General features: G+C 41.6%; 1 protein-coding gene and 2 pseudogenes across 3 annotated transcripts in view; 1 reads left to right on the top strand and 2 right to left on the bottom strand.

Moving 5' to 3' along the window:
- The window catches only part of PLEKHM3 (pleckstrin homology domain containing M3), a 171053-nt gene that overhangs the window by 117512 nt on the left and 31172 nt on the right, over positions 1 to 22369 (top strand). The gene's annotated exons all lie outside the window — the stretch shown is intronic.
- On the bottom strand, positions 308 to 1005 carry LOC112307843 (small ribosomal subunit protein uS5 pseudogene; annotated as a pseudogene).
- On the bottom strand, positions 7810 to 9038 carry LOC128780273 (large ribosomal subunit protein uL4 pseudogene; annotated as a pseudogene).

Raw genomic sequence — 22369 nt, 5'->3', positions numbered from 1 at the left:
TTTTGATAAACAGAATTTTACAACTTTTATGTGTTCAGATCTGTTTGTTTTTTTTCTTATGTGATCTTTTCCTGTGGCTTTTAAACCTGCAAAGCCTTTCCCCACACTCAGATCAGATAAATGATATTTTGCATTTTCCTGTCTTTTTAAAACAGTTCATTTTATACATGTAATAATAAACTTCTGGGATTTATTTTACTTCATGGTATAAAGTGAGGATATAGTTTGATTTTTTTTCCCCAAGTGGTTAAGCAGTCATTTCACTCTACCCTTTTTTTTTAAATTTATTTTAAACAGGCTTAATTCACTATTTTCCTTGTATAAAATCATGTGGTGGCACAGCTGGAGCCTGGGTCCACTGCACAGGAACCCTGGGGAGGGTCTGTATATGACGGTTGGGGAATTTCTGTAGGGAGACTTGGTGCACACGGTATCTTTCCAGAGGTCAGGGGCAAGACAGCTGTAGGTCTTAGGAGATGGCATTGAAGGTGCCATCTCTTAGCTTAGCCTTGGCATAGTTGCCTAGGGTGGCAGTGCAGCCCCTGGCTGAGGAGTAGCAGTTGTCGGTACCAGCCATCAGCAGCAGCTTCTTGGGCACAGGGGCTGAGATGATTCCAGTGCCCCGGGGAGGAGGGATGAGGCATACCAGCAAAGACTGTCACCGGCTGGTCACCTTGCAAGGGATAATATGGGACTTGCCAGTCTTGTTCCCCAGTAGCCTCACCACTCAGGGACAATGGACAGCTTGGCCAGGATGATAGCCCCATGGGTGGCAGTGGCTACTTCCTTTGAGCACTTAAGACCCAGACCAACATGTCCATCGTAGTCCCTGATGGCAACAAATGCCTTGAACCGGGTCTTCTGGTCTGCATGTATTTGCTTTTGCACAGGCATGACCTTCAAAACCTTGTCTTTGAGGGATGTCCCCAAGAACAAGTCAATGATCTCAGATTCCTTGACAGGTGGGGAGAAGAGGTAGATCTCCTCCAGGGACTTGATCTTCATGTCCTTGACCAGGTGGCCCAACTTGGTGACAGGGATCTACTCCTTGTCCTCAGCCTTGCCTCCTTGAGCCCTGTGGCCTCAGGCCAGTCCCCAACCTGGCTGCAACCTCGGCCCCAGATGCTGCTGCCAAATCCTGCACAGAAGCCACCATGGCCTCCCATTCCAGGGGCCTAGGGCCTCCAGGCCCTCCTATAGCACCAGCGTCATCCATCATTTAGCATTTCCTCAGAAAAGAAGCCATTACACTTTTTAGTAATTCATTCTTTCTGTGTTGACCTTTGATTCAAAATTCATCATAATCTCATTACACGTGTGTGCTGGAATCTGTTTCTGAGTTATCATTTCTATTTCCTCAGTTCCATTTCCAATGCAAGTTCCAGTTACTTAAATTTCATGATATATTTGAAACCTGATAGTACAAATACATCCATATATTTTTGTTTTACAAAATTGTCTTACTACTTCCGGCCAAGATAGAGGCATAGGTAGACATACTTCACCACCTCTCACAGCCACAGTAAGAATCACAACTAACCTTGACACAAAAAATACCCAGAACTGCCAGGAAGGTCAAACTGTATGGAAATCCGACAAACAAGGACTTAAAGAAGACGTATTCATCCAGACGGGTAGGAGGGGTGAAGACAGGGAGCCAGGACAGAGAGGACACTGTGTGGCACTGGAGAGGCAGTGGTGCAGTGGCATGGGTGGTCCCACATTCTCATGTGGTGGATAAAAATCAGGAGGGATATCTTGGGAACAAGGGATCTCAGCTCCAGGCCAGATCGTGCTGCCCAGGGTTCCAGCACCCAGAAGATAAAGCCTCATAACTTCTGGCTATAAAAACCAGTGGGGGTTGGGGCAGCAGAATAAACTAAAGGTTTTTCAGGAGAATCTCTTTAAAGGGCCCATCTGGACCTAAAGCATACTGAAACCCACCCACTCTGGGAACCACCACCAGGGCAACAGTTAGAAGGGTGCCAGTCACATACAGGAAGTGGGTAAAGTGACTGGAAACAAGGCAAGCACTGGGCAAGCCTCCAGAAACCAGGTGGCAGCACTGTCCCCTCTCCAACCCCTCCCCACACACAGAGCCACAAAGCAATGAAGTGGGTTGCCCCACCCTGGCAAATACCTAAGTCTCCGCCCCATACAATATAAGAGGTACACTAAGAAAGGGAGTCAAAGCAGCTCTACCTAATGAACAGAAACAAACACAGGGAGGCTACCAAATTAAGGAGACAAAGATATATGGCCCAGAGAAAAGAATAGAACAAAACCCCAGAAAAAGAATGAAACAAAATGGAGATAGCCAACCTATCAGATGCCAAGTTCAAAACACTGGTGATCAGGATGCTCAGAGACCTCGCTGAGTATGGTAAAAGCATAGGGAAAGAAAGGAGGCTACACTAAATGAATTAAAGAAAAATTCACAGGGAGCCAACAGTGAAGGGAAAGAAGCTGGGGTTCAAATCAACAATTTGGAACATAAGAAAGAAATAAACATTCAAACAGAACAGATGAAGAAACAAGAATTCAAAAAAAAAAAAAAAAAACCAAGGAGAATATAAGACAATTCTGGGACATCTCCAAAAGTGCCAATATTCAAATCATGGGGATGCCGGGGAGAAGAGGAAGAGCAAGAAATTGAAAACTTATTTGAACAAATAATGAAGGAAAACTTCCCTAAATTGATGAAGGTAATTGCCATACAAGTCCAGGAAGCACAGAGTCCCAAACAAGTTGGATCCAAAGAAGACCACACCAAGACACATGATAATTAAAATGCCAAAGATTAAAGATAAAGAGAGAATCTCAAAAGCTGCAAGAGAAAAGGAGACAGTTACCTACAAAGGAGTTCCCATAATACTATCAGCTGGTTTCTCAAAAGAAACCTTGCAGGCAAGAAGGGGCTGGAAAGAAGTATTCAAAGTCATGAAAAGCAAGGACCTACAACCAAGATTACTCTATCCAGCAAAGCTGTCATTTAGAATGGAAAGGCAGGCAAAGTGCTTCCCAGATAAGGTAAAGATAAAGGAGTTCATCATCACTAAGACTTTATTACATGAAATGTTAAAGAGACTTATTTAAGAAAAAGATTGAAACTATGAACATTAAAATGACAATGAACTCACAACTATCAACAACTGAATCTAAAAAACAAATAAAAACTAAGCAAACAACTAGAACAGAAACAGAATCATAGGTATGGCGATCACATGCAGGGTAATCATCTAGGAGAAGATAGGGGAAGAATGGGGAAAAATGTACAAGGAATAAGAAGCATAAATGGTAGGTACAAAATAGACAGGGGGAGGTTAAGAATAGTATAGGAAATGGAGAAGCCAAAGAACTTATTTCACGACCTGTGGACATGAACTAAGGGGGAGAGTTTTGGAGGGAAGTGGGGTACCAGGCAGAGGGGGGAAAAGGGAGAAAAATTGGGACAACTTTAATAACATAATCAATAAAATATACTTTAAAAATTATCTTACTTATGCCTGCTCTTTTATTCTTCCAAATCAACTTTGGAATCACCTTGTCAGTCCAATTTAGTTTTTAAATTATTTAAATAATTGTGCTGTTCCGAGTTGGATATTTGTACTTTTTTCTCAACAATGACATTTTTTAGCCTGGGACTTGAAACTATGCATATGTAGTTTCAATATATGCAAAAATAATAAGCCAAAGAATTAAGTAATTCATTTAACCATCTTAAATACAAGCATGATTGAATGATCACAACCAAATGCCGCCCAGCCTTGTCAGGAGGTGGTTGCAGAGCCAGTCACTTCCTGTCAAGTTGTGAGACTTTACAGATTGCGCATTAATATTCACTTTGCAGTACAGAAGGAGCGGAACGTGTACCAAATGTTCAAAAGGTTTGGTGCTTTTTTATTCTGCATAATCAACAAGAATGTTAGCTATTCCAATAATAAAATGCTTTTCAAGATCATTTTCAAAATTGCCCAGTATGGCCTTTCGGGCTGCCCACAGAAGTCACCCTCCATTGTCCTCAAGTTTGGAGAGCTGGCTAGCTCATCCTTTAGGAATTACACAGGTCCCCGGAGCTCATGAATCACGCATCCCCCAGAGGTTCTGCTAAGAGTACATGTGGTGTTTAACTGGCAGTGACTTCTCCATTTGCCCTCTGTGTTCATGCCACTAGACCATAGCCCATTCTGGTCAAAGATTTGCCATTTTGCTTGGACAAAGTTGCAATTTAAGTGTTTGGTTCTAGGGCTTGCAGTAGGAATATTCCAGGGACATTCACTTTCAGCTTTTTTAATATAAAGGTTGAATGCACTTGGAAAGGCCTAGGATAGAAATGGAGCAAGAGCCATTCCTCCTTGATTTGTGACCTGTTTATACCTATGGAAGGCAGCAGAGCAAGAGGAAGCAAAAGGGTGGCTAAGTAAAAAATGCCTTTGAAACCAAGTGGCATTTGAGCCAGGAGTGAGAGCATGGGACTTGAGAGGAATTGAGGGGGAGTGGGAAGGACTGAATGCTGAAATCAGATGTCCTGGGTTCAAACTCTAGCTTTGAAGTCCATGTATATTGACTCCCTGACCATGAAGCAAGACCCTTAATCTTTCCATGTTTCAGTTTATTTATCTGTAAGATGAATATGCACTACTCATTTTTGGGTAGTTGCAGTAAGAATTGGAAATAAAAACAGAAAGCTTCCAGAACTCACACATGGTGATAGTAATAAATAATATTTACTACGATGATACTTTTTCAGGGAACAAGGAGTAGACAGGCATCGGGACAGCAGGCAATGAAGGGGATGGTAGATAAAAACTAGAAGCAAGTATGGAAAGACAGGCTTGTGCGATGACCTTGTAGGACAGGGCACACTAAGGAGTACACCCCGTCCTGGAGCAGCTGAAGAGTCTTCAGGGGGTTTCATTTAAAAGATGCCAACTCTAAGAAGGCACTAAAGCACAGTGGTTAGCCCTGGGTCTGGGAGTCCAACCCCCTACTCTACACATTTAAGCAGAGCAACCTTGGGCAAATGACTTAAGCCTTCTAAGCCTCAGTTTTATTGCCTATAAATTGGTAATGATAAAAATATTGACCTTTTAGGATTCCTATAAATAAATAAATGTTATTTAATGCTAACCGTGTAGCTGGCAATGTTCTAAGTGCTTGACTTGTATTATCTAAAAGGAGGTCGTGAATTAAAGAGTTTAGGGCAGCAACTGACACACATTAAACAGCCAATCAGTGTGGTGGGTGTGGTGAAACAGCTGCTGTCACTATTCTTATCATTGGGTCAGATCGTATTTGATCAGATCCTCTGGTAGTAGCCTAGAGAATGGGTTGGGGTGGGTGGAGCAGGGGGCCAGGAGAACAGATAGGACAATAGTAGTTTCACATACAAGTTTAAAAATTCATTCAGTCGTGCACTGGCCAGGTGGCTCAGTTAGTTGGAATCGCCCTGTACACCAAAAGATTGTGGGTTCAATTCCCAGTCAGAGCACATAGCTAGGTTGTAGGTTCAATCCCCAGTTGAAGTGCATACAGGAGGCAACAAATCAATGTTTCTCTCTCACATCAATGTTTCTCTTTCTCTCTTTCTTTCTTCCTCACTCCCTCCCTCCTTTTCTCTCTCTAAAAATCAATAAACATATCCTCAGATGAGGATTTTTAAAAGATTGAGTTGTATACTTAAGATCATGCATTTTCCCTGTGTGTCATATACCTCAGTTTATGGAAATATAAAAGAGATAGCCAATGAGACCTCTTCTCCCAGTTTTCATAAGTTACTCTATAACAGCTTGGAGTTTCAATTAGCTGAGCTCTATCTACCCACCCATACACACAGAAAATGGATTGTGAGGAACTAATAAAATTCTTTTCAGTTAGCCATGCTCTTGAAGGACAGGGAGCCCAAAGAAGACAGAAAAGCCTCTATAGTTCACACAAAATTCTGACCTGTTAGAAAGTTTTCCCTTTGCTAGAGCTCCCAGCAGTAGCGAATGAATCTAGATGAGAGTCTCTTCTGGCCTGGTGGCACCGAAATGCTGGAACAGAGAAAGGCAGGGCATTAGGGTGGCACAGAGAAGAATGTTAGATGCTGGACCAGATCACAAACTCTCCTCTGTCCTCAGCCCTCCGGGAAAGCTGGCTGTTTACCAGGCTTCCTTTTGTGGGACACTTTTCCATTTAGATCTTACCAAACCTCGGAACATGTCATACACAGGTGGGCATACTATTTAAAACGCTTCTCTCTTTGATTATGTTTGAATGTCCTCCTGTTGTAAAACCACAGTTTTTGTTTCTTTCTTAAGGCCAAGTCTAAGGCAGGTCAGTCAGTTCATTGACTTTTCTTTGGATAGACACCAAACTAAGTGGTTAAAAACATTCAGATTGGGTAACATACTTCCTCTGCACAGTGCCCTGGGTGATGTGAAATCACTGTGACCTTTGAGTAGATGGGGACTGGATTTTTAAAAATCTGATACCAGTACTCTTTCTTCTGTTGACTACAAAACAGTCTAAAACTGTTGGAATTTCCAGACCAACCAGGTGATGAAAATCAAATAATGTGCTTCTGGGGGTGGAGCCAGTGAGGGTAGGCCACTTGGGATAGGGCAGGAAGGAAACATCCCTGGCCCAGCAGAGCCGGGAAGGGGCATTTAAAACATTTAAGTGAGATTCGTAGAAAATGCAATGTGCGTTCTAATTGCTTCCTTACTAACTCCCAGTTAGGTATTTAAAGAGATAAGATTAAATGTCTAGAATTCAGTGATAATTATGGGAACAAAACCACCTTAAATTTCCTGGCATTAGATATGGCTGTTGACACTCTGCATATCTTATAAGTCATTCTAATTGGGGCAATGTTACCTTCCAAAACCTAGAAACCCCCTAAGTCAGGAAACATTCTGATTAGACAGACAGGTCTCCTTGGATACAAGCATTGAGTCTGAGGCAGTCACAACATGTTCACTGATAGGCAAACTTTCAAGAACTTTTGTGAAAATAAACACAGTGGGACAACTGAAAGCACAAGTCATATAAAACTAAAAATTGAAGGTTTTTCTACATTTTTATAATGCTCGCATATATGCATATGGAAATTACATGTATATATTTCTAAAGCCATTTTTATAGAGCTGTCATTGGGTTTTTAAAAGCAAGTTAAATATTTATTATAAAAGTGACAAGTTATATTCATTATTTAAATGTTCCAAAGTACAGAATTTCTTTGAAGGTACAAGAGGTTTATTACTCACATGATCCAGGTCTCTGAGATGTGCAGAGTGCTTCGAGCAGGTCCTAAGTGGCTGGAGAGAACCAGGGAAGCCGACTGGCTTGGGCTGCTATTGTGGTTGGGGTGGGGGTTCTGGGTGGGGACTCCCACAGGCGGGGATTCTGAGGAGCCTGGGTGGTTTGAATCTCCTTCAGGTGCTAAAGGGGGAACACTTGGGCTTCCTGTCAGCTTGCCCAGGCATGAGGCTTCAAAGCTGTTTGCAGTTAAATATCAAAATAGAGTTAACTCCATTACAAATGTTATCCACACAATCACCAACATGTTTTTCAATGTTACCACCCAAATTTTTCTTCCCTCTCCACTCTCACTATCCCTTTTTAGTTTTTAAAAAGTTATCACCTTTGAATCTCTGTGAATGACCTTTTAAATTGAGGCATAATTGACGTACAACATTATACTAGCTTCAGGTGTACTATATAATGATTCAATATGCTTTTTCATGTTTCTCACTACCTTTGATCAGGTTTTTATTTAAAAATTAGCTGTCCACAGTGAGCTGACCTTTATGGAGCAAACAAATTTCAGTGTATGCTGCAGGCTGTGGTGGGTTTCTTTTCTGCGGGCTTCTTCTCAGCTGCTGGTGTCTTTTTGGCCACAGCCTTCTTTCCCAACAAAGGCTTCTGATATGTAACGCCAACAGCCTTCTTTCCTTCCTTCCCAACCAGGCTTCTTGCCTGGAGCCCCCTTCTCATCGGATTTGGCTTCTAGTGCTGCTGCTGCTGCTGCTGCCACTTTACCCACCTAGAGCTTGTGGTTGTTGGCCTGGAGACAAATGGTGTCCCGGCACATGGTCTTTGCATGTGGCCTTAGCTTCAACGCGATTCTCAGCTTTTTCAGTGGATTCTCCTACAAGACCCTGTGATGATTCTTCCTGCGTGGTGCTTGGAGGGCTTTTTGAGACTCTGCGAGGTCTGCACTTGGTGTCCTGTGCACAGGAAGGTCGTAGTCATTCTGAAAGGTGGCAGCTCTAGACCAAGTGCCATACAGACCATCTAACCTGCGGGAGCACTTCCAGTCCAAATGCAGAAATGGCCCACGTGCCCCCGGGAGCAAATCTCAAAACGTTCAGTTTGCTTCCACTAAGCAGAGTAGTTCCAGGGATGTCTCTGAAGGCTTTGGTAATACTGCTGTTCTCATCACAGATGATGCAAGGTCCCTGCGCTAGATACAATGACGGTTTCTCCTTTTGCCCTTGCCGGCTCTCCTTCGCTGAGAATCATATCATTCCAGGCCTTATGTTTCTTAAAAAGCAAAACAGCCTCCTTGGTCTTCTTGTAGCCTTCAACTTTATCTGCAGTCACCAAAAGAAGTTCAGGAATTTTCTCAGTGCAATGACCTTTAGATGTGATCGGTGCTGGTAAGGCCGAGGCAGGCAGAGCAGAGCCGCTGGCATCCCCTGCCACGTTGCGTTCACTCTGCGGTGCCATGGCACCAGGTTCTGGTTGGTGCAAACATGCGGCCCCCAAGTCACATATTCCCAAGAGCACCCTGGCCAGGACAATGAGTCCCACCACCTCGAACCCTGGGAATTGGAGCCACAGCTCTGCCAGCACCCCAAGAGTCAGCAGTGGTTTGATGTCCTGCCAATTCACGGACAGCACAGGGCTGTCTGTTGTTTTTGCCCAAGTTGGTATGAACAGAGTTCACAATATCTGGTCAATGGGGGCCTTGAACACAGCAGGCAAAGTGACACTTCTGCCGATTCCCCCTTTTCGGAGTACACCGATGTCAGAGGACAAGCACATTCCATGGCAGGGAGAGGAGAAGGCCACTCTCCTCTGAACCTGGTGGATCCCACAGGAAGAAGCCGGTTCAGTATTCATATAAATTTCAAAATGATCATCACAATGTCTAGTTAACATCTATTACCACACATAGTTATAAGAATTCTTTTGTTATGATGAGAACTTACAAGATCTCTCTCAGCAACTTTCAAATATGCAATATGAGGTCTGTCCAGAAAATGTCCAGCCATTGTTAATATAAGGAGCAGTTTGCGTGACATTGATGTAACCCGGCAGCCAAGGAGAGTGGACTGGAATGCACATGTGTGAACAATGACAATTTCACTGTACTTAGTCCGTGGGGGCAGTAGACGCTGTTGAGTGAGCGTGTGTACTGTGTGGCCATCGCATTCAAAATGACTGAGTAGAGCAACGAATCTGCATCAAATTTTGTGTTAGGCTGAACATTCCTATGTGGAAACTATTCAGATGATTCAGAAGGCCACAGCTGTGGGCAACTGGTGATTAGCAGCTTCATCATGACAACGTGCTCATTCATGTCTCAGGCAGAGTTTTTTTGGTGAAACATCAGATCACACAGGTGACTTAGGCCCCCTACAGCCCAGATTTGGCTCCCTGCAACTTCTGAGTTTTCCCAAAACTAAAAATCACTTTTGCAAGGGAAAAGATTTCAGACCATCAGTGAGTTTCAGGAAAATACTACTGGGCAGCTGGTGGCAATTGGGAGAAGTGGGTGAGGTCCCGAGGTGCCTACTTTGAAGAGGACTGAGGCGTCATTGTTCTATGTACAATTGCCCCTTGCCTTATAAAAAGGTGAAAGCAATTTATACTTGCATTTAGTGTCTTGAGAATTCCTGTTTTCCTATACCCACATTAACTTTCCATATTAATGATATTTTTTAAGCTTAGCCAATCTGAAAAATAAAATATAACTTCACACAGTTACTTTAATTTTTATTTTTTCCATTGTAATAAGGTTGAAGCATTGTTTTATATGTTATTGGCCATTTGTAGTTTTTGTGAATTGCCTTTTAATTTCATTAACCTGTATTGAAATTATATTGTTTTCCTTATTGATTTGAAAGCAGTCTTTCAATATTAAGGAAATTGGCACTTTTTCGTATAAATAGGAAATATTTTCCCAGTTTTCTGTCATATGACTTTGTAAATGGTGTTTTGTATTGTACTTATTTTTAAATTCTATATATTCAGATTTATCACTCTTTTATGGTTTCTAGGACTATAAAAATATTGTCCCCAGGTAAATATTTTTCTAACATTTTTCTCTAATACTTTTTTATAATTTTAAAAATACTTTTAAAATGGTTATCTTTTTATACTTAAATCTTTGACTTATCCAGAATTACATTTTTTTATCCTCACCCAAGAGTAGGTTTATTGATTTTAGAGAGAGAGAAAGGGGAAGGGAGAGAGAGAGAGAAACATCAATCTGTTGACTCCTGACCAGGAATCAAACCTGCAACCTGGATATGTGCCCTGACTGGGGATTGAACCTGCAGCCTTTTGGTGTATGGGACAACACTCCAACCAATTCTGCCACCCAGCCAGGATGCCAAGTTACATTTTTAATGAAATGACTTAGAGATTCAGCTTTGTTTTTTCCCCCCTAATGGCAAACCAGCTGCCTCAACATCATCTATTAAATAACTTATTTTCCCCCACTTTTCTTGTGTACTAAATTCCCATGTGTATTTCAGTCCATAACCTGGGTATACGGATGCCCAGCACACAGACGCCACCAACACAGCAGATAACATTCTTGAAAAAAGGATATGTGAAATCATAATTAGGGCTGTGTGAGTGGTGGTTTACTACCTGTTGGTACCTTGAGGCAAAGAATAAAAATCACCAACAATCGCAACCCAATGGCGTGCAAGCTGATAAAGAGCAGGTGTTGTGATCTGTGTGCAGGATCTGTTTCCCTCACATCAGTGGCCCAACTCTTTATTGGATCACAGTGTTCTAGTTGAGAACCTGCTTTGGTTTCTCATTTAATCGTAGGCATTGCTAGTCTCATAGAAGCTATCAAGTAATAATAATATTGACCACTTATATTGTACTTTTCCTCTCTAAGTGCTATCTAAACATTAACTAATTAAATGCATTGATGAAAGGAAGGGGTTTTTGGCCTTCTCCAGGAAAACTGATATCTGGTTACACACCTGTGAGGGGATGATTCCTGAAAAGCATTAACTCCCCTCTGAATGGCCCTCAGCAAGCAGAGGAATAAAAAGCTGGTGACATGATTTCACTTCTTTTGAAAATTACCTTGGGTATCTTCTAATTAGTCTGGCTAAACTCACCTTTTATCTGTCTCCCCAGATATTCCCTTTCTACGTTCCTGGGGGCATTCAACAAGCTTCTTTTGATGTTTCCCCTGTTCGTTAATCACAAAATCATAAAATCTTCCAACTGAGAGGGATCCTTACTGATCATATAGTTTTGAATGACCTAGTGCAATCACTTTATGTTGTAGATGAGGAAACATAGGCCTGGAGAAGTTAAGTGACTTATGAAAAAGGTCATAAAGCTTACAGGAGATTTGACTAGGAAGAGAAACCTAGGCTTCTAACTGCCATTTCAGATCTCAGTCAGCTTCAGCCTGTTATTTCCCTCTTCGTGAGCTTCTGACTTCCCTTGCTCCTATCTTTCTTAACCTCTCTTTCTTAACCTACCTTCCTTCCTTCCTTCCTTCCTTCCTTCCTTCCTTCCTTTTCTTTCTTTTCTTTCTTTCTGCCATCTTTCTGTTTCCATCTTTCCCTACTTCTCATTCTCTTCTTTGTTTTCTGCATTTTATGTCTCTCCTAACTCCTTATGGGTCATCTGACATGATCAGGTAATGTTGCTTTTATTTCTCCTCTATCTCTCTTTCCCTTTAAACCTGGGGTCTTTGTTGTTTTTCTCAGGGTGTCTTGCATTGGCCTTTACTCAGGTCCTCTTTGAAAAGCCGTATTTCCTCCACATACATGCATACAGGGAGTTGTTTGTTTCCCAGTTGTAGTTGCTTTTCTCTTTAATAAAATCGTTTCTCCAGTTTTGGTAAATAGAATAGGATTTTTGTTGATGTTAAGTCCATTTTTGTTACAGAGTTTTGTGTTACTTTATGACTTTCCCATATGAATACTCCATATTGAGAAATTTACACAAGATAGGACCATTTAAATGAATTCCATGCAAGAAGTAAATAGGTTAGACAATAAATCTTCCTAAAAACTAAAGGCCGATCCAGTTCAGATCAAAAGTGTGGGTGTAAAACCTGATCAATCTAGACTGTGTGCTTCTTGCTTCCATGCAGGCACTGAATCAGTTTAGAAATCTTCCATTTGTACACGGTGGGTCAGTAGGTACCCAGTGACCGCAGAATTCTCAGGCCACACCAAATCCTAAGGCTGCCTCCCACCCCAGATGCGCTCTGAAAGTCCTTCCCCTAGAGCACTGAAGAGTGTTTTAGAGGTCTGTCACTAACCAGCTGGGTGACCTTAGGCAGCTCACCTTACCTCTCCGGGCCTCAGATTTCTGGCATGTGTATCAAGTAAGGAAGCTGTGTTTACAAGACCACTTAGGGCCTTTCTTTGTTTACTATTTAATGAGTCAATAATGTCAAAACTAGGAGCAAAATGAAAGTAGAGGCCTAAATCAGATTTATTTCAGGCATATAACTAACTCAACAGAGAAGTAAAATTCTCCTGAGGATTTTTTGGGACTGTGTCAGTTTAAAACATTGTAATCATTTTCCCTCATAAATAATGCATGTGTACTTCTATCAGACTGCGTGGCCTGTTTGGGGGCTCAGAAGCTGTGGACCACCTGACTGTACCTGACTCTTTGCACATGCTTCCACTGAGTTCCATGAGCTGTGTCTGCACAAGGTCATGCCCTTTGAGGCACTTTCTGTAGTTCAGAAAAACTCCCTGCAGTAGCCCCCAGCCCATATGTTTTTCTGAGTAAGAAATTTATGTCCTTAGGTTCATCTTTGCCATTCAACGACTAAGGAAAACTGAAATTGAAATTCCTTTATCTTTTATTCCCTAAGACTTAAGTTTCCAGTAGGAAGCAAAACGTAATTTGATAGGAACCGTGATGACTACTCACAAATCTGCCCAATTACATCAACCCAGATTCAATTATCACATGCTTTCCTAAGTCTGAGTAGAAATTGTCACCTTCGGGAAAGGATCAGATAAGAACTATTTGCTGACATCATAATCCACCTCAGTGAAGTGCTTGATTAGCCAAGAGCCCAGTGGTGTTAGAGCCACCCCATAATTGGTGAAGAGGGGTGGGGAGCAGCTAATTGGAGAGGACACGGATTTCTGTTTATATACAAACATCCCAGCATTGAGCCACGATAAGGAGCTCAAAGGTTAATTATGGGAAAATGGGGTTCAGCAAACTTTTGAAATAGGAAAATCCCTATGCTTTTCATTTTCCCATTTTAAGGACTTACATTAAGAAGAGTAAAAATTGAAATTGAATGAGAACACAGAATATTCTCACTGTGTGTTAGGGTTTTCAGACTTGAGCAAAATCCATGGGCTGTTCTTTCCTAACTCTTCACGAACTCATGTGACGGGTCCCTAGGCTTCACTGTACCTGCCTGTCAATGCAGAGAAACGGCCCTCAGAGAAAACAGTGAGTGCCACCTCTCCTGGGCCTCTGACCAAGCACATGCGAAGTAAATTATATTGGAAATCATCTTACAATGTGTGACAATTTTGAGTCTTCCATTTCATCAAGCTAGCTTGTTACTAGTAAATGGCAGGTGGCTTTGTTTACTGTGAATGGGGTCTTTGGTTAGACTTTTAGAGGAGGGGCCATTTGTCAAGTGCAGCAGCCCTCTCCATCAAAATAGTCCCAACAGTTGGCCAGAATCTAAACGCTGCACAATGGTTGAGGAATGCTTGTATTCAAATGGAAGGTAACTTGACAAATCAGGGGGAAGGAATTGGCCGATGCATACAGAAATTCAATGAGAAAGAGCTTTTTCTTTCTTTTTTCTTGTCCAACTTAGGAGTCCTCTGCCCCTCTCCCCCTGTAGGTTTTGAATTTTGTGCTGGTGCCAAGGGAGTGAAGGTAACAGACATAAAAGAATCATTTGTGCCCATTTCCCAATCCCACAGATCTCTATTGGCTGCCGACCTTGAACATGACACTGCAATTTCCTGGTGCCACACATGAGTAATAAGCAGCTGCTTCTGAAACTGTGGTTTGGAGAAGACAGCACTAGGTTATTTTTTAACTTAATTGTAATTTTTGATTGGTCTGCAAGAAAGTAAATCAAATAAAGTCTGTTGTCTTAGTCTGCAAGAAAGCCATAGGCCTCAAATTCCAATGCTGACCATCTTGACCAGAATGGAAGAGGGGGAAAAATGTGTGTATCCCTGAACTGGAAGTTCGACCAGGCAGCTTTCATGGGGTAAGCATATTTGGTATATCTGTCAGCTAGCTGGACCATGGAAAGTAATATTTGATGGTTCCTTGAGTGCTGGAAGTACCTGAAATGATAGAGTGAAAGGTCACTGTAAGTTACAAATGGAAGTGTGTATTCTTTGAATGCCCAGTCAGAATATACCTCTGAAATAGTCATACACGCGTGCTCTCCAAATAAGCAATGCCAGAGTAGTACCTTTCTTAGTAGAAGAAACTAAGTTGAATGGAAACCGAAAGAAACTCTGTCACCCTGTTTCATACATCTGCCTGTTGTCAAGGAGACAGGGCAACTTGGTACGTGGAGAAGGTGGGGGAGATCGAGAGCAGGGGGTTGAGGAGATGGAGGAAGTAGTACATACGCTTTCTGCTAATTACTTGGTTATGATTTTGCACACTTAGACAGGCACTTTGGGGAAAGAAATAGAGGGATTACTAAACCTCATCTCAGAGGCCTATTTTGCCATGACTTTATGACATATCCAAATGACCACCTGATTGATGGCCTTGTGACGTTTTTCTGATTTATTATTATTTATTTATTTTTATTACTTGCCATTTAATCATTTTTTATTTTTCGATTACAGTTGACATGTAATACTATACTAGTTTCAGGGTGTACAACACAGTGACCAAACACCACATAACCCACCAAGTGATCATCCATCCCAATAAATCCTGCACCCATCTGACACCACACATAGCTACCAGAATATCGTTGACTGTATTCCTTATGCTGCACTCCACAGCCCGACGACCATTCTGTAAAAACCAATTTGGACTTCTCAATCCCTTCGTCCCCTTCACCCATCCCCCAAACCCCCTCCCACCTGGCAACCGGCAAAATGCCCTCTGTATGTCTGAGTCTGTTTCTGGTCTGCTTGTTCCTTTATTTTGATTTTTAGATTCAATTGATGATATGTATTATTGCCCTTTTTATTGTTCATATTTTTTATCTTTTTTTCCTTGTAATTCTTAAAGACCCTCTAATATTTCATAGAATACTGGTTTGGAACCCCTTTAGCTTTTTTTTTTTTTGTCTGGGAAACTCTGTAGCTACCCTTCCATTCTGAATCATAGCTTTGCTGGTTTACAACCTGGAGTGATCTTGGTTGTAGTCCCTTGCTTTTCATCGCTTTGAATATTTCTTGCCACTCCCTTCTGGCCTGTGAAGTTTCTGTTGAAAAATCAGACGACAGTCTTATGGGAGCTCCCTTGTAGGGAACTAACTGCTTTTGTCTTGCTGCTTTTAAGGTTCTCTCTTTGTCTTTGACCTTTGGCATTTTAATTATGGTATGTCTTGGCATGGGCCTATTTAGGTTCATCTCGTTTGGGACTCACTGCACTTCCTGGATTTGTATGTCTATTTCCTTCACCAAGTTAGGTAATTTTTTTGTCATTAAATAGGTTTTCGGTTTTTTTCTCTTTCTCTTCTCCTTCTGGCCTCCCCTTGATGGGAATCTCAGTATGCTTGAAGTTGTCCCAGGGGCTCCTTCCACTATCCTTATTTTCTTGGATTCTTTTTTCTTTTTGCTGCTCTGATTGGGTGCTTTTTGCTTCCTTATATTCCAAGTCACTGATAGGATTCTTGGCTTCATCCACTCTACTGTTGATTCTCTGTAAATCATTCTTCATTTCAGTTAGTGTGTTCTTCATTTCTGACTGGTCCTTTTTTATATTGTTGAATATATCACTAAGTTTATTGAGCATCCTTATAACGAGTGCTTTGAACTCTGCATCTGGTGGATTGCTTGTTTCCATTTTGTTTAGTTCTTTTTCTAGAGTTTTGTTCTGTTCTTTCATTTGGGCCATGTTTCTTTGCCTTCTCATTTAGGCAGTCTCCCTATGTTTATTTCTATGTATTAGGTAAAGCTGCTAAATCTCCCTGGTTTGATAGAGTAGCCTAATGTATGTATTAGGTATTGTGTAGGATCCAGTGGCACAGTCTCTCCAATTGCCCAAGCTGGGTAGTCTGGGTGCATCACCCCCATGTGAGCTGTGTGCACTGTCCTGTGGTAGTTGAGCCTTTATTGCTGTTGGCATGTCAATGGCCAATCAGCTGCAAGAATTGGCTGTGACCACTGACCTCCAACCACTGTGGAGGATCAGCTGTATAGGGTCCCCCCCCACAGAACAGGGCTTACTTCAATGGGGCTCTGGTGCCTGCTGAGTCCACCCCCTGAGTGTGTCACTTGTGGAGGTGGTTGGGTGGTGATGCTTCAACATGGTCTGAAGCTATCCACTGGGTGGGCTGGCCCTGGGGCCTCCCAGGAAGTGCAAACCAAGGTCAGCCACCACCTGTGTTCTGCCCAGGGCCACCCAGCATAAGCTACAAAGCAGTCTGCATAAGGATGCTACTTGTGCTGGGCTTAGAGGTGTCCAGGTGAGGCCAAGCTACGAACCAAGGCTAGCTGCTGCTAGGGTCACTTAGCAAGAGGTACAGGGCTTGCTGAGGCCAGATGCTGCTTGTTTGAGAGATTTTAGGAAAATCTGAAGCAAAAGCCAAGATAGGCCATAGGTATGGAAAAGCCACTGGAAACAGCTTGGGTGGGCCTGAAAGTTGGGTGGGGTGGGGCAAACAGTGTGAGCCAGGATAATGGATTCTCAGATATGGTGCCTACCTGCTGGCTCATCAAAGGAACAATGGCCTCTGCCAACACTTCTGTCTGAGAGAAAGCTGCCTCACCCCCAGCTCTCATCCTAATGCTGGAAAATTCATTTCCTCTCCTTATGTCTCTGGTGCTTTTTGAGCTGTTGTCCCAGAGCTCAGAGGGAGGGAGTCCAAGCAAGTCCATGTGCAGGCCCTTTAAGAGGAACTGCCCAGGACTGTAGATGTCTCCCTCAGCCTCAATCTACACTAGTTTTTACAGCCAGAGTTATGGAGACTTCTCTTCCTGGCACTGGAACCTGGGCTCTGGGGCCTGGTGTGAGGCTGGGACCCCTTGCTTCTCAGGCAGGACTTCTGTAGCCAAAATATCCCTCCCAATTTGTATTTGCTACACAAGCATGTGGGCCCAGCCTGTTCCGTGTCTCCACCCCTTTTATCATTCTCTATGTGGCTTCTTCTGTAATTCCCTAGTTGTAGGACTGCCACTCAGCCAGATTTCAGGCAGTTCTGAAAGATGGTTGCTCTGTAGTTCAGTTGTAATTTTGACGTGGTTGTGGGAGGAAGCAAGTACCACGTTTACGTCCACCACCATCCTGACAGGAAGTCTGGCCTTGTGACTTTTAATGGGTTGTTATAAAGTTATATTAACTTGTGACTAATGTAATTATTATAAGTAGGAAAAAAATAAGTAAGACAAATTCCATCCTTGTTTTTTCCTTTCCATCCCACTGCTTCCCAATACCCAGCGACAACTAAGCTCTGAGGGAGTACGGAAAACTCTGTAATGTAAGCCTCTCCAGAAGACTCCCTAATAAATCTAACTACTATGCACCAGAAAAATACACCTAAGTTGTCAAGAAGCAAAAACTGTACTGTGGTTACATTCTTTTCTTAATAAGCTTTAGCCAGTATTACGAAGAAACTACTTTTTTTGGCTTACTTTGTCCTAGTCAGTCCTGGCTTGCTCTCAGTGACATTAGAACCCCCTAAATCAACTCTGGATACACAGCTTGTAGGACCTTTCCCCATGATGGGCCCCATTGAGAACTAATGTCACCCCAGCGAGGCACTCTAGTTTTGGGCTAACATAGCAGAGGTCTCAAATCTGACTTCCCTCAGGCTGTGCTCCTGTTCACCTATTGGCCGTTTGACTTTGCCCAACCCATAGTATTTTCCAGGTCCATTGGCATTCTAATCGTTCTTTTCTACTCTTCATTCTCATGTGAAACCTAATGGTAGGAGGATCCTTGGGTTTTGGTCTTCAAGGCTGTCATCTTCCTGGTGTTTTTGGAAAGTGGCCCTAACCCTAAGCCCCCACCAAGATGGCTAGGAAGTAGTAATGGAAGTTGTAAGATTCTTAGGGGCAGGAGGAGATGGTGGGAGGCAGGCCACTTGATTTCTTCATAAGCAATTACCCACAGTAAAGATATATGGGATTTTTAAAAAAGAGCCCCAGGAGATGTCACACTTGAAACCTCCTTCTTTGTAGTGATCAAACCTCTAGACCAGAAGCCAGACTGTTGGATCCTGTTCCTAGTGTTGCTAGCACTTGCATTCAAAGATAAGATTTAAACCTCCTAAATATATCTTAATCCCTGGAAAATTGTAAGTATAAAGTTTTCCTTTTGAAATATTGAAGAAATGTTTATAAAGTCTAAAATATACTTACAGGCTACTACCTCGCTTTTCTGGAGGGAAAACTCTCAGCAGCTTCAGCCCCTTGGAACATGGTCATGAACCTGAGCTGACAAATAGGTGGAGCAATTAAGCAAGTGAAAAGAAGCAAACAGAGTCCCTGAGTAGCTGAGCAGCCAGCCACTCACCTGGTGGTCCATGCACTCTTTATGCTCCTCACTAAGTCACACAACAGAATGATTGAAAATGTCAGTGACACAAAGAGAGCCCTAAGATATGACTGCTGCAGCCAAGGAAAAAAGATGAGGAAGCATCCGTGGCCAGTCAACAAGAACTTAGGTGCCTGGCAACGAGCAGACATTTAAGACAAGTATGAAACCCAGTCTTTGCCTCCAAGCAATTTACATTCTCTTAGGTTGCTCCATATAAAATTGGCATTTTTTAAAGTAAAATCACCATTTTATAGTTAGTATCACCATTTCGATATGTTCAATCAACAGTTGGATAAGCAAAACAATCACATTTTAAACAATAGCAAATAGTACAAAACAGCATCAAGTTCTGTATTAAATTACATGATGTAAAAGTAATTTATGTGAAGCACAAAAGATCCAAACAGCTGAAGTTGCCAAAGGTGGCTTTCCAGATCGTGCCAGAATAGATCTGAGCCATGAAGCCTAGCTGAAATTTAACTAAGTGTTAAGAAAAGAAGCGAAACTTTAGATAGAGGAAGTGACATGGGTGAAGGCACAAGAGCAAGAGAAAGCATACTCTGCATGAGGAAAAGTTTGCTCACAGCAGAAGGTACATTGCAAGAGGTGGACAATGAGTCTGGGCAGAGAGCATGGAATCAGCTGACGGAAACACCTGCACACCAGGGAAATGTAAGATCCAGTGTTGCCCAGTTCACTCTTGCATCAAGTGTATGGGGCATAGTAATCCAATACAGTTCTATGAAATGAAGGAGGAAAGAGCTTTTATTAATGATAAAATGAGAATTCGCCAAGGCTTGAGGAAAGAGATGACATGTGATAAAAGTGGTATCTGAAGCCGATTAGCAAACACGCTGTTTGGGTTGAAGGAAGAAGACTGGCATCAGGAAACAAAACTGGAAGATTGAGAGCAGTGATACGAGTGCTGGGCAGGACGGGAAAAGGGACTTATACCAGAGACGTTTAGAGAGAATCAACATGCACTTTGGAGATGTCCTGCTAAGTGAAAGAAGCAAATCACAAGAGACCACATATTGTATGATTGCATGTATATGAAATGTCCAAAAGAGGTAAATCTATGGAGACAGAAATTAGATTATTGGTTGCTTAGGGCTTGGGAGCAGTTTAGGGGGGAAAGGGAGTAATTGCTCATGGGTACAGGGTTTTTGGAAGAGTTACAGAATCATTCACAAATTGATGGTGGTGATGGCACACAAGTCTGCAAATAAACTAAAAGCCATTTAATTGTAGACTTTAAATAGGTGAATTACACAGTGTGTGAATTATATCTCAGTAAAGCTGTAATTAAGAGAGGGAATCAATAAAATGTGGTGAATGACAATATGCAATATGTTTCTGATGGAGAAAATGGGCCCCTCACTAGACTCCATAACTTCCTGTTTGATTCTCTTTGAAATAACAAGAATGTCCACTAATACCTTCATTACTTAATACTTTTCAAGGAGCGTTGGGTGATGCAATAAGACATGAAAGATAAATAAGAGGTATAATATTAGAAAGGAAGGGACCAGATTACTACTTTCAGAAAAACTGTAAGAATCGCTTAAAAATGACTTGCATTCCTGAAAATTCAGTAAGATATAGTCATATATTAGATGTACACAAAAGTCAATATATTCTAATATACCAGCAATAGCTAATAAGAAAAAAATATTACACAGAAGTTTAACTTTGAAATACCTGTATATAATAAGTGTATGTGGCTTATAAAGGGAAGAAAACAAATTTTGTTAAGCAATAATAAATGAAGATTTAATAAAATGGAGATTTAAGAAAAAGAAGATCAAAACTATGAACAATAAAATGGCAATAAATACATATCTATCAACAATTGAATCTAGCCCTGGCTGGTGTGGCTCAGTGGGTTGAGTGCTGGCCTGCAAACTGAAGGGTCTCTGGTTCGATTCCTGGTCAGGGCATATGCCTGGGTCATGGGCTAGGTACCCAGTTGAGGGGCACAAGAGGCAACCAATTGATGTATCTCTTGAACATCGATGTTCTTTCCCTTTCTCCCTCCCTTCCCCTCTTTCTCTAAAAAAAATAATTAATTATTTTTTTAAAAAACCAATTGAATCTAAAAAACAAACCAAGCAAACAAGAACAGAGACAGAATCATGGATATGGAGAGTGTTTTCATGGTTGCCAGATGGGAGGGGTATGGAGGAATGGGTGGAGGAATTAAGAAGTACAAATAGGTAGTTACAGAATAGCCATGGGGATGTAAAGTACAGTATAGGAAATGGAGTAGCCAAAGAACTTATACATGTGACTCATAGACATAAGCAATGGTGCGGGGATTGCCTGAGGAAGTGGGGGTTGCTGAGTGGAGAGGGGGCAAAGGTGGAAAAACTGGGACAACTGTAATAGCATAATCAACAAAATATAATTTTAAAATAAATAAATAAAAGAGATATAGATCGGATTCTTTGATAGGGAGACTAAATGTTGTAAAGATCTCAGTTCCCAAATTAACTTTTTAAAGCTTATTAAAATCCCCAGGTAGGAATCAGTATACATTGTTGCCAGTGTAAGTTTGTTGAAATATTTCAAAAGGCTTCAAAATGTTCATACCCTTTGTCTCGAGGAAATCATCTGGAGAGGGCAAAGCTTTATGCTCAAGATGCCCAGTCTGCTCCTTTAGATCCTAGATGATAACCCTCAGGTCTTCCCCCAGGTCTTCTCATCCTCAGTTCCTTCCAACAACCTTCACTCACCTGGTTCCCAGAGCTGTTCTGCATCCCGATGTTTTCCCCTGAATGGTCTGTAGATTGTGACTCTCTTTAAATGTGTCATTAACCTTGGTTGTTTAGGAAAGAGCAATGCAAGTAAAGCCAAATGGAACTGAAATATTGTTACCACAATTTAGAAATAACCCTATGACACATTGGAAAGTGCTTACTGGTGGCTGGGTATATGATTTGGTAGTGGTTATTTCTTAGAAAGTGTATCATGAGTTGGTATTAGGAGGATGCTTTACTGGGCTTTATTGAAGTTAATGGTCTTTGAGAAAGTAAAAATAGAAAGAGCTCTATCTATGGCTTTCTGAAGGTAACAGAGAGGGAAATAAGTTAAAAAATGGTGGGAAATGGACTTGCTTGACTCAAAAAACAGCCAGCATAAATTCTACTGTCTTTATTAAGAAAAAAATCCACCCTTATAAAGCAGTCAACCTGATTTTTCTGTTCAGTTTCTGCATCTTGATGCAAAAATAATATACATTGTTTTAAAAATGCAAAAAAAGACAACTGTATACAAAGTGAAAGACTTGCTTTTCCAACTTGTTCCCTTCCTTAGCGTTAACTATTGTTATATTCATTTTTAAACCATTGTGAGATAATGCTGTGATCCTTAAAACCACTTTAGTTTTTATCACTAGTGTTGTTCACAGCTTCATTTTTTGCAAAATACAGTA

This window comes from Desmodus rotundus, chromosome 2 (genome assembly GCF_022682495.2).
Source record: "Desmodus rotundus isolate HL8 chromosome 2, HLdesRot8A.1, whole genome shotgun sequence".
In the NCBI taxonomy this organism is placed as follows: Eukaryota; Metazoa; Chordata; class Mammalia; order Chiroptera; family Phyllostomidae; genus Desmodus; species Desmodus rotundus.
Note: the sequence above shows the minus strand (reverse complement) of the source record. Positions and strands in the feature narration are given on the sequence as shown.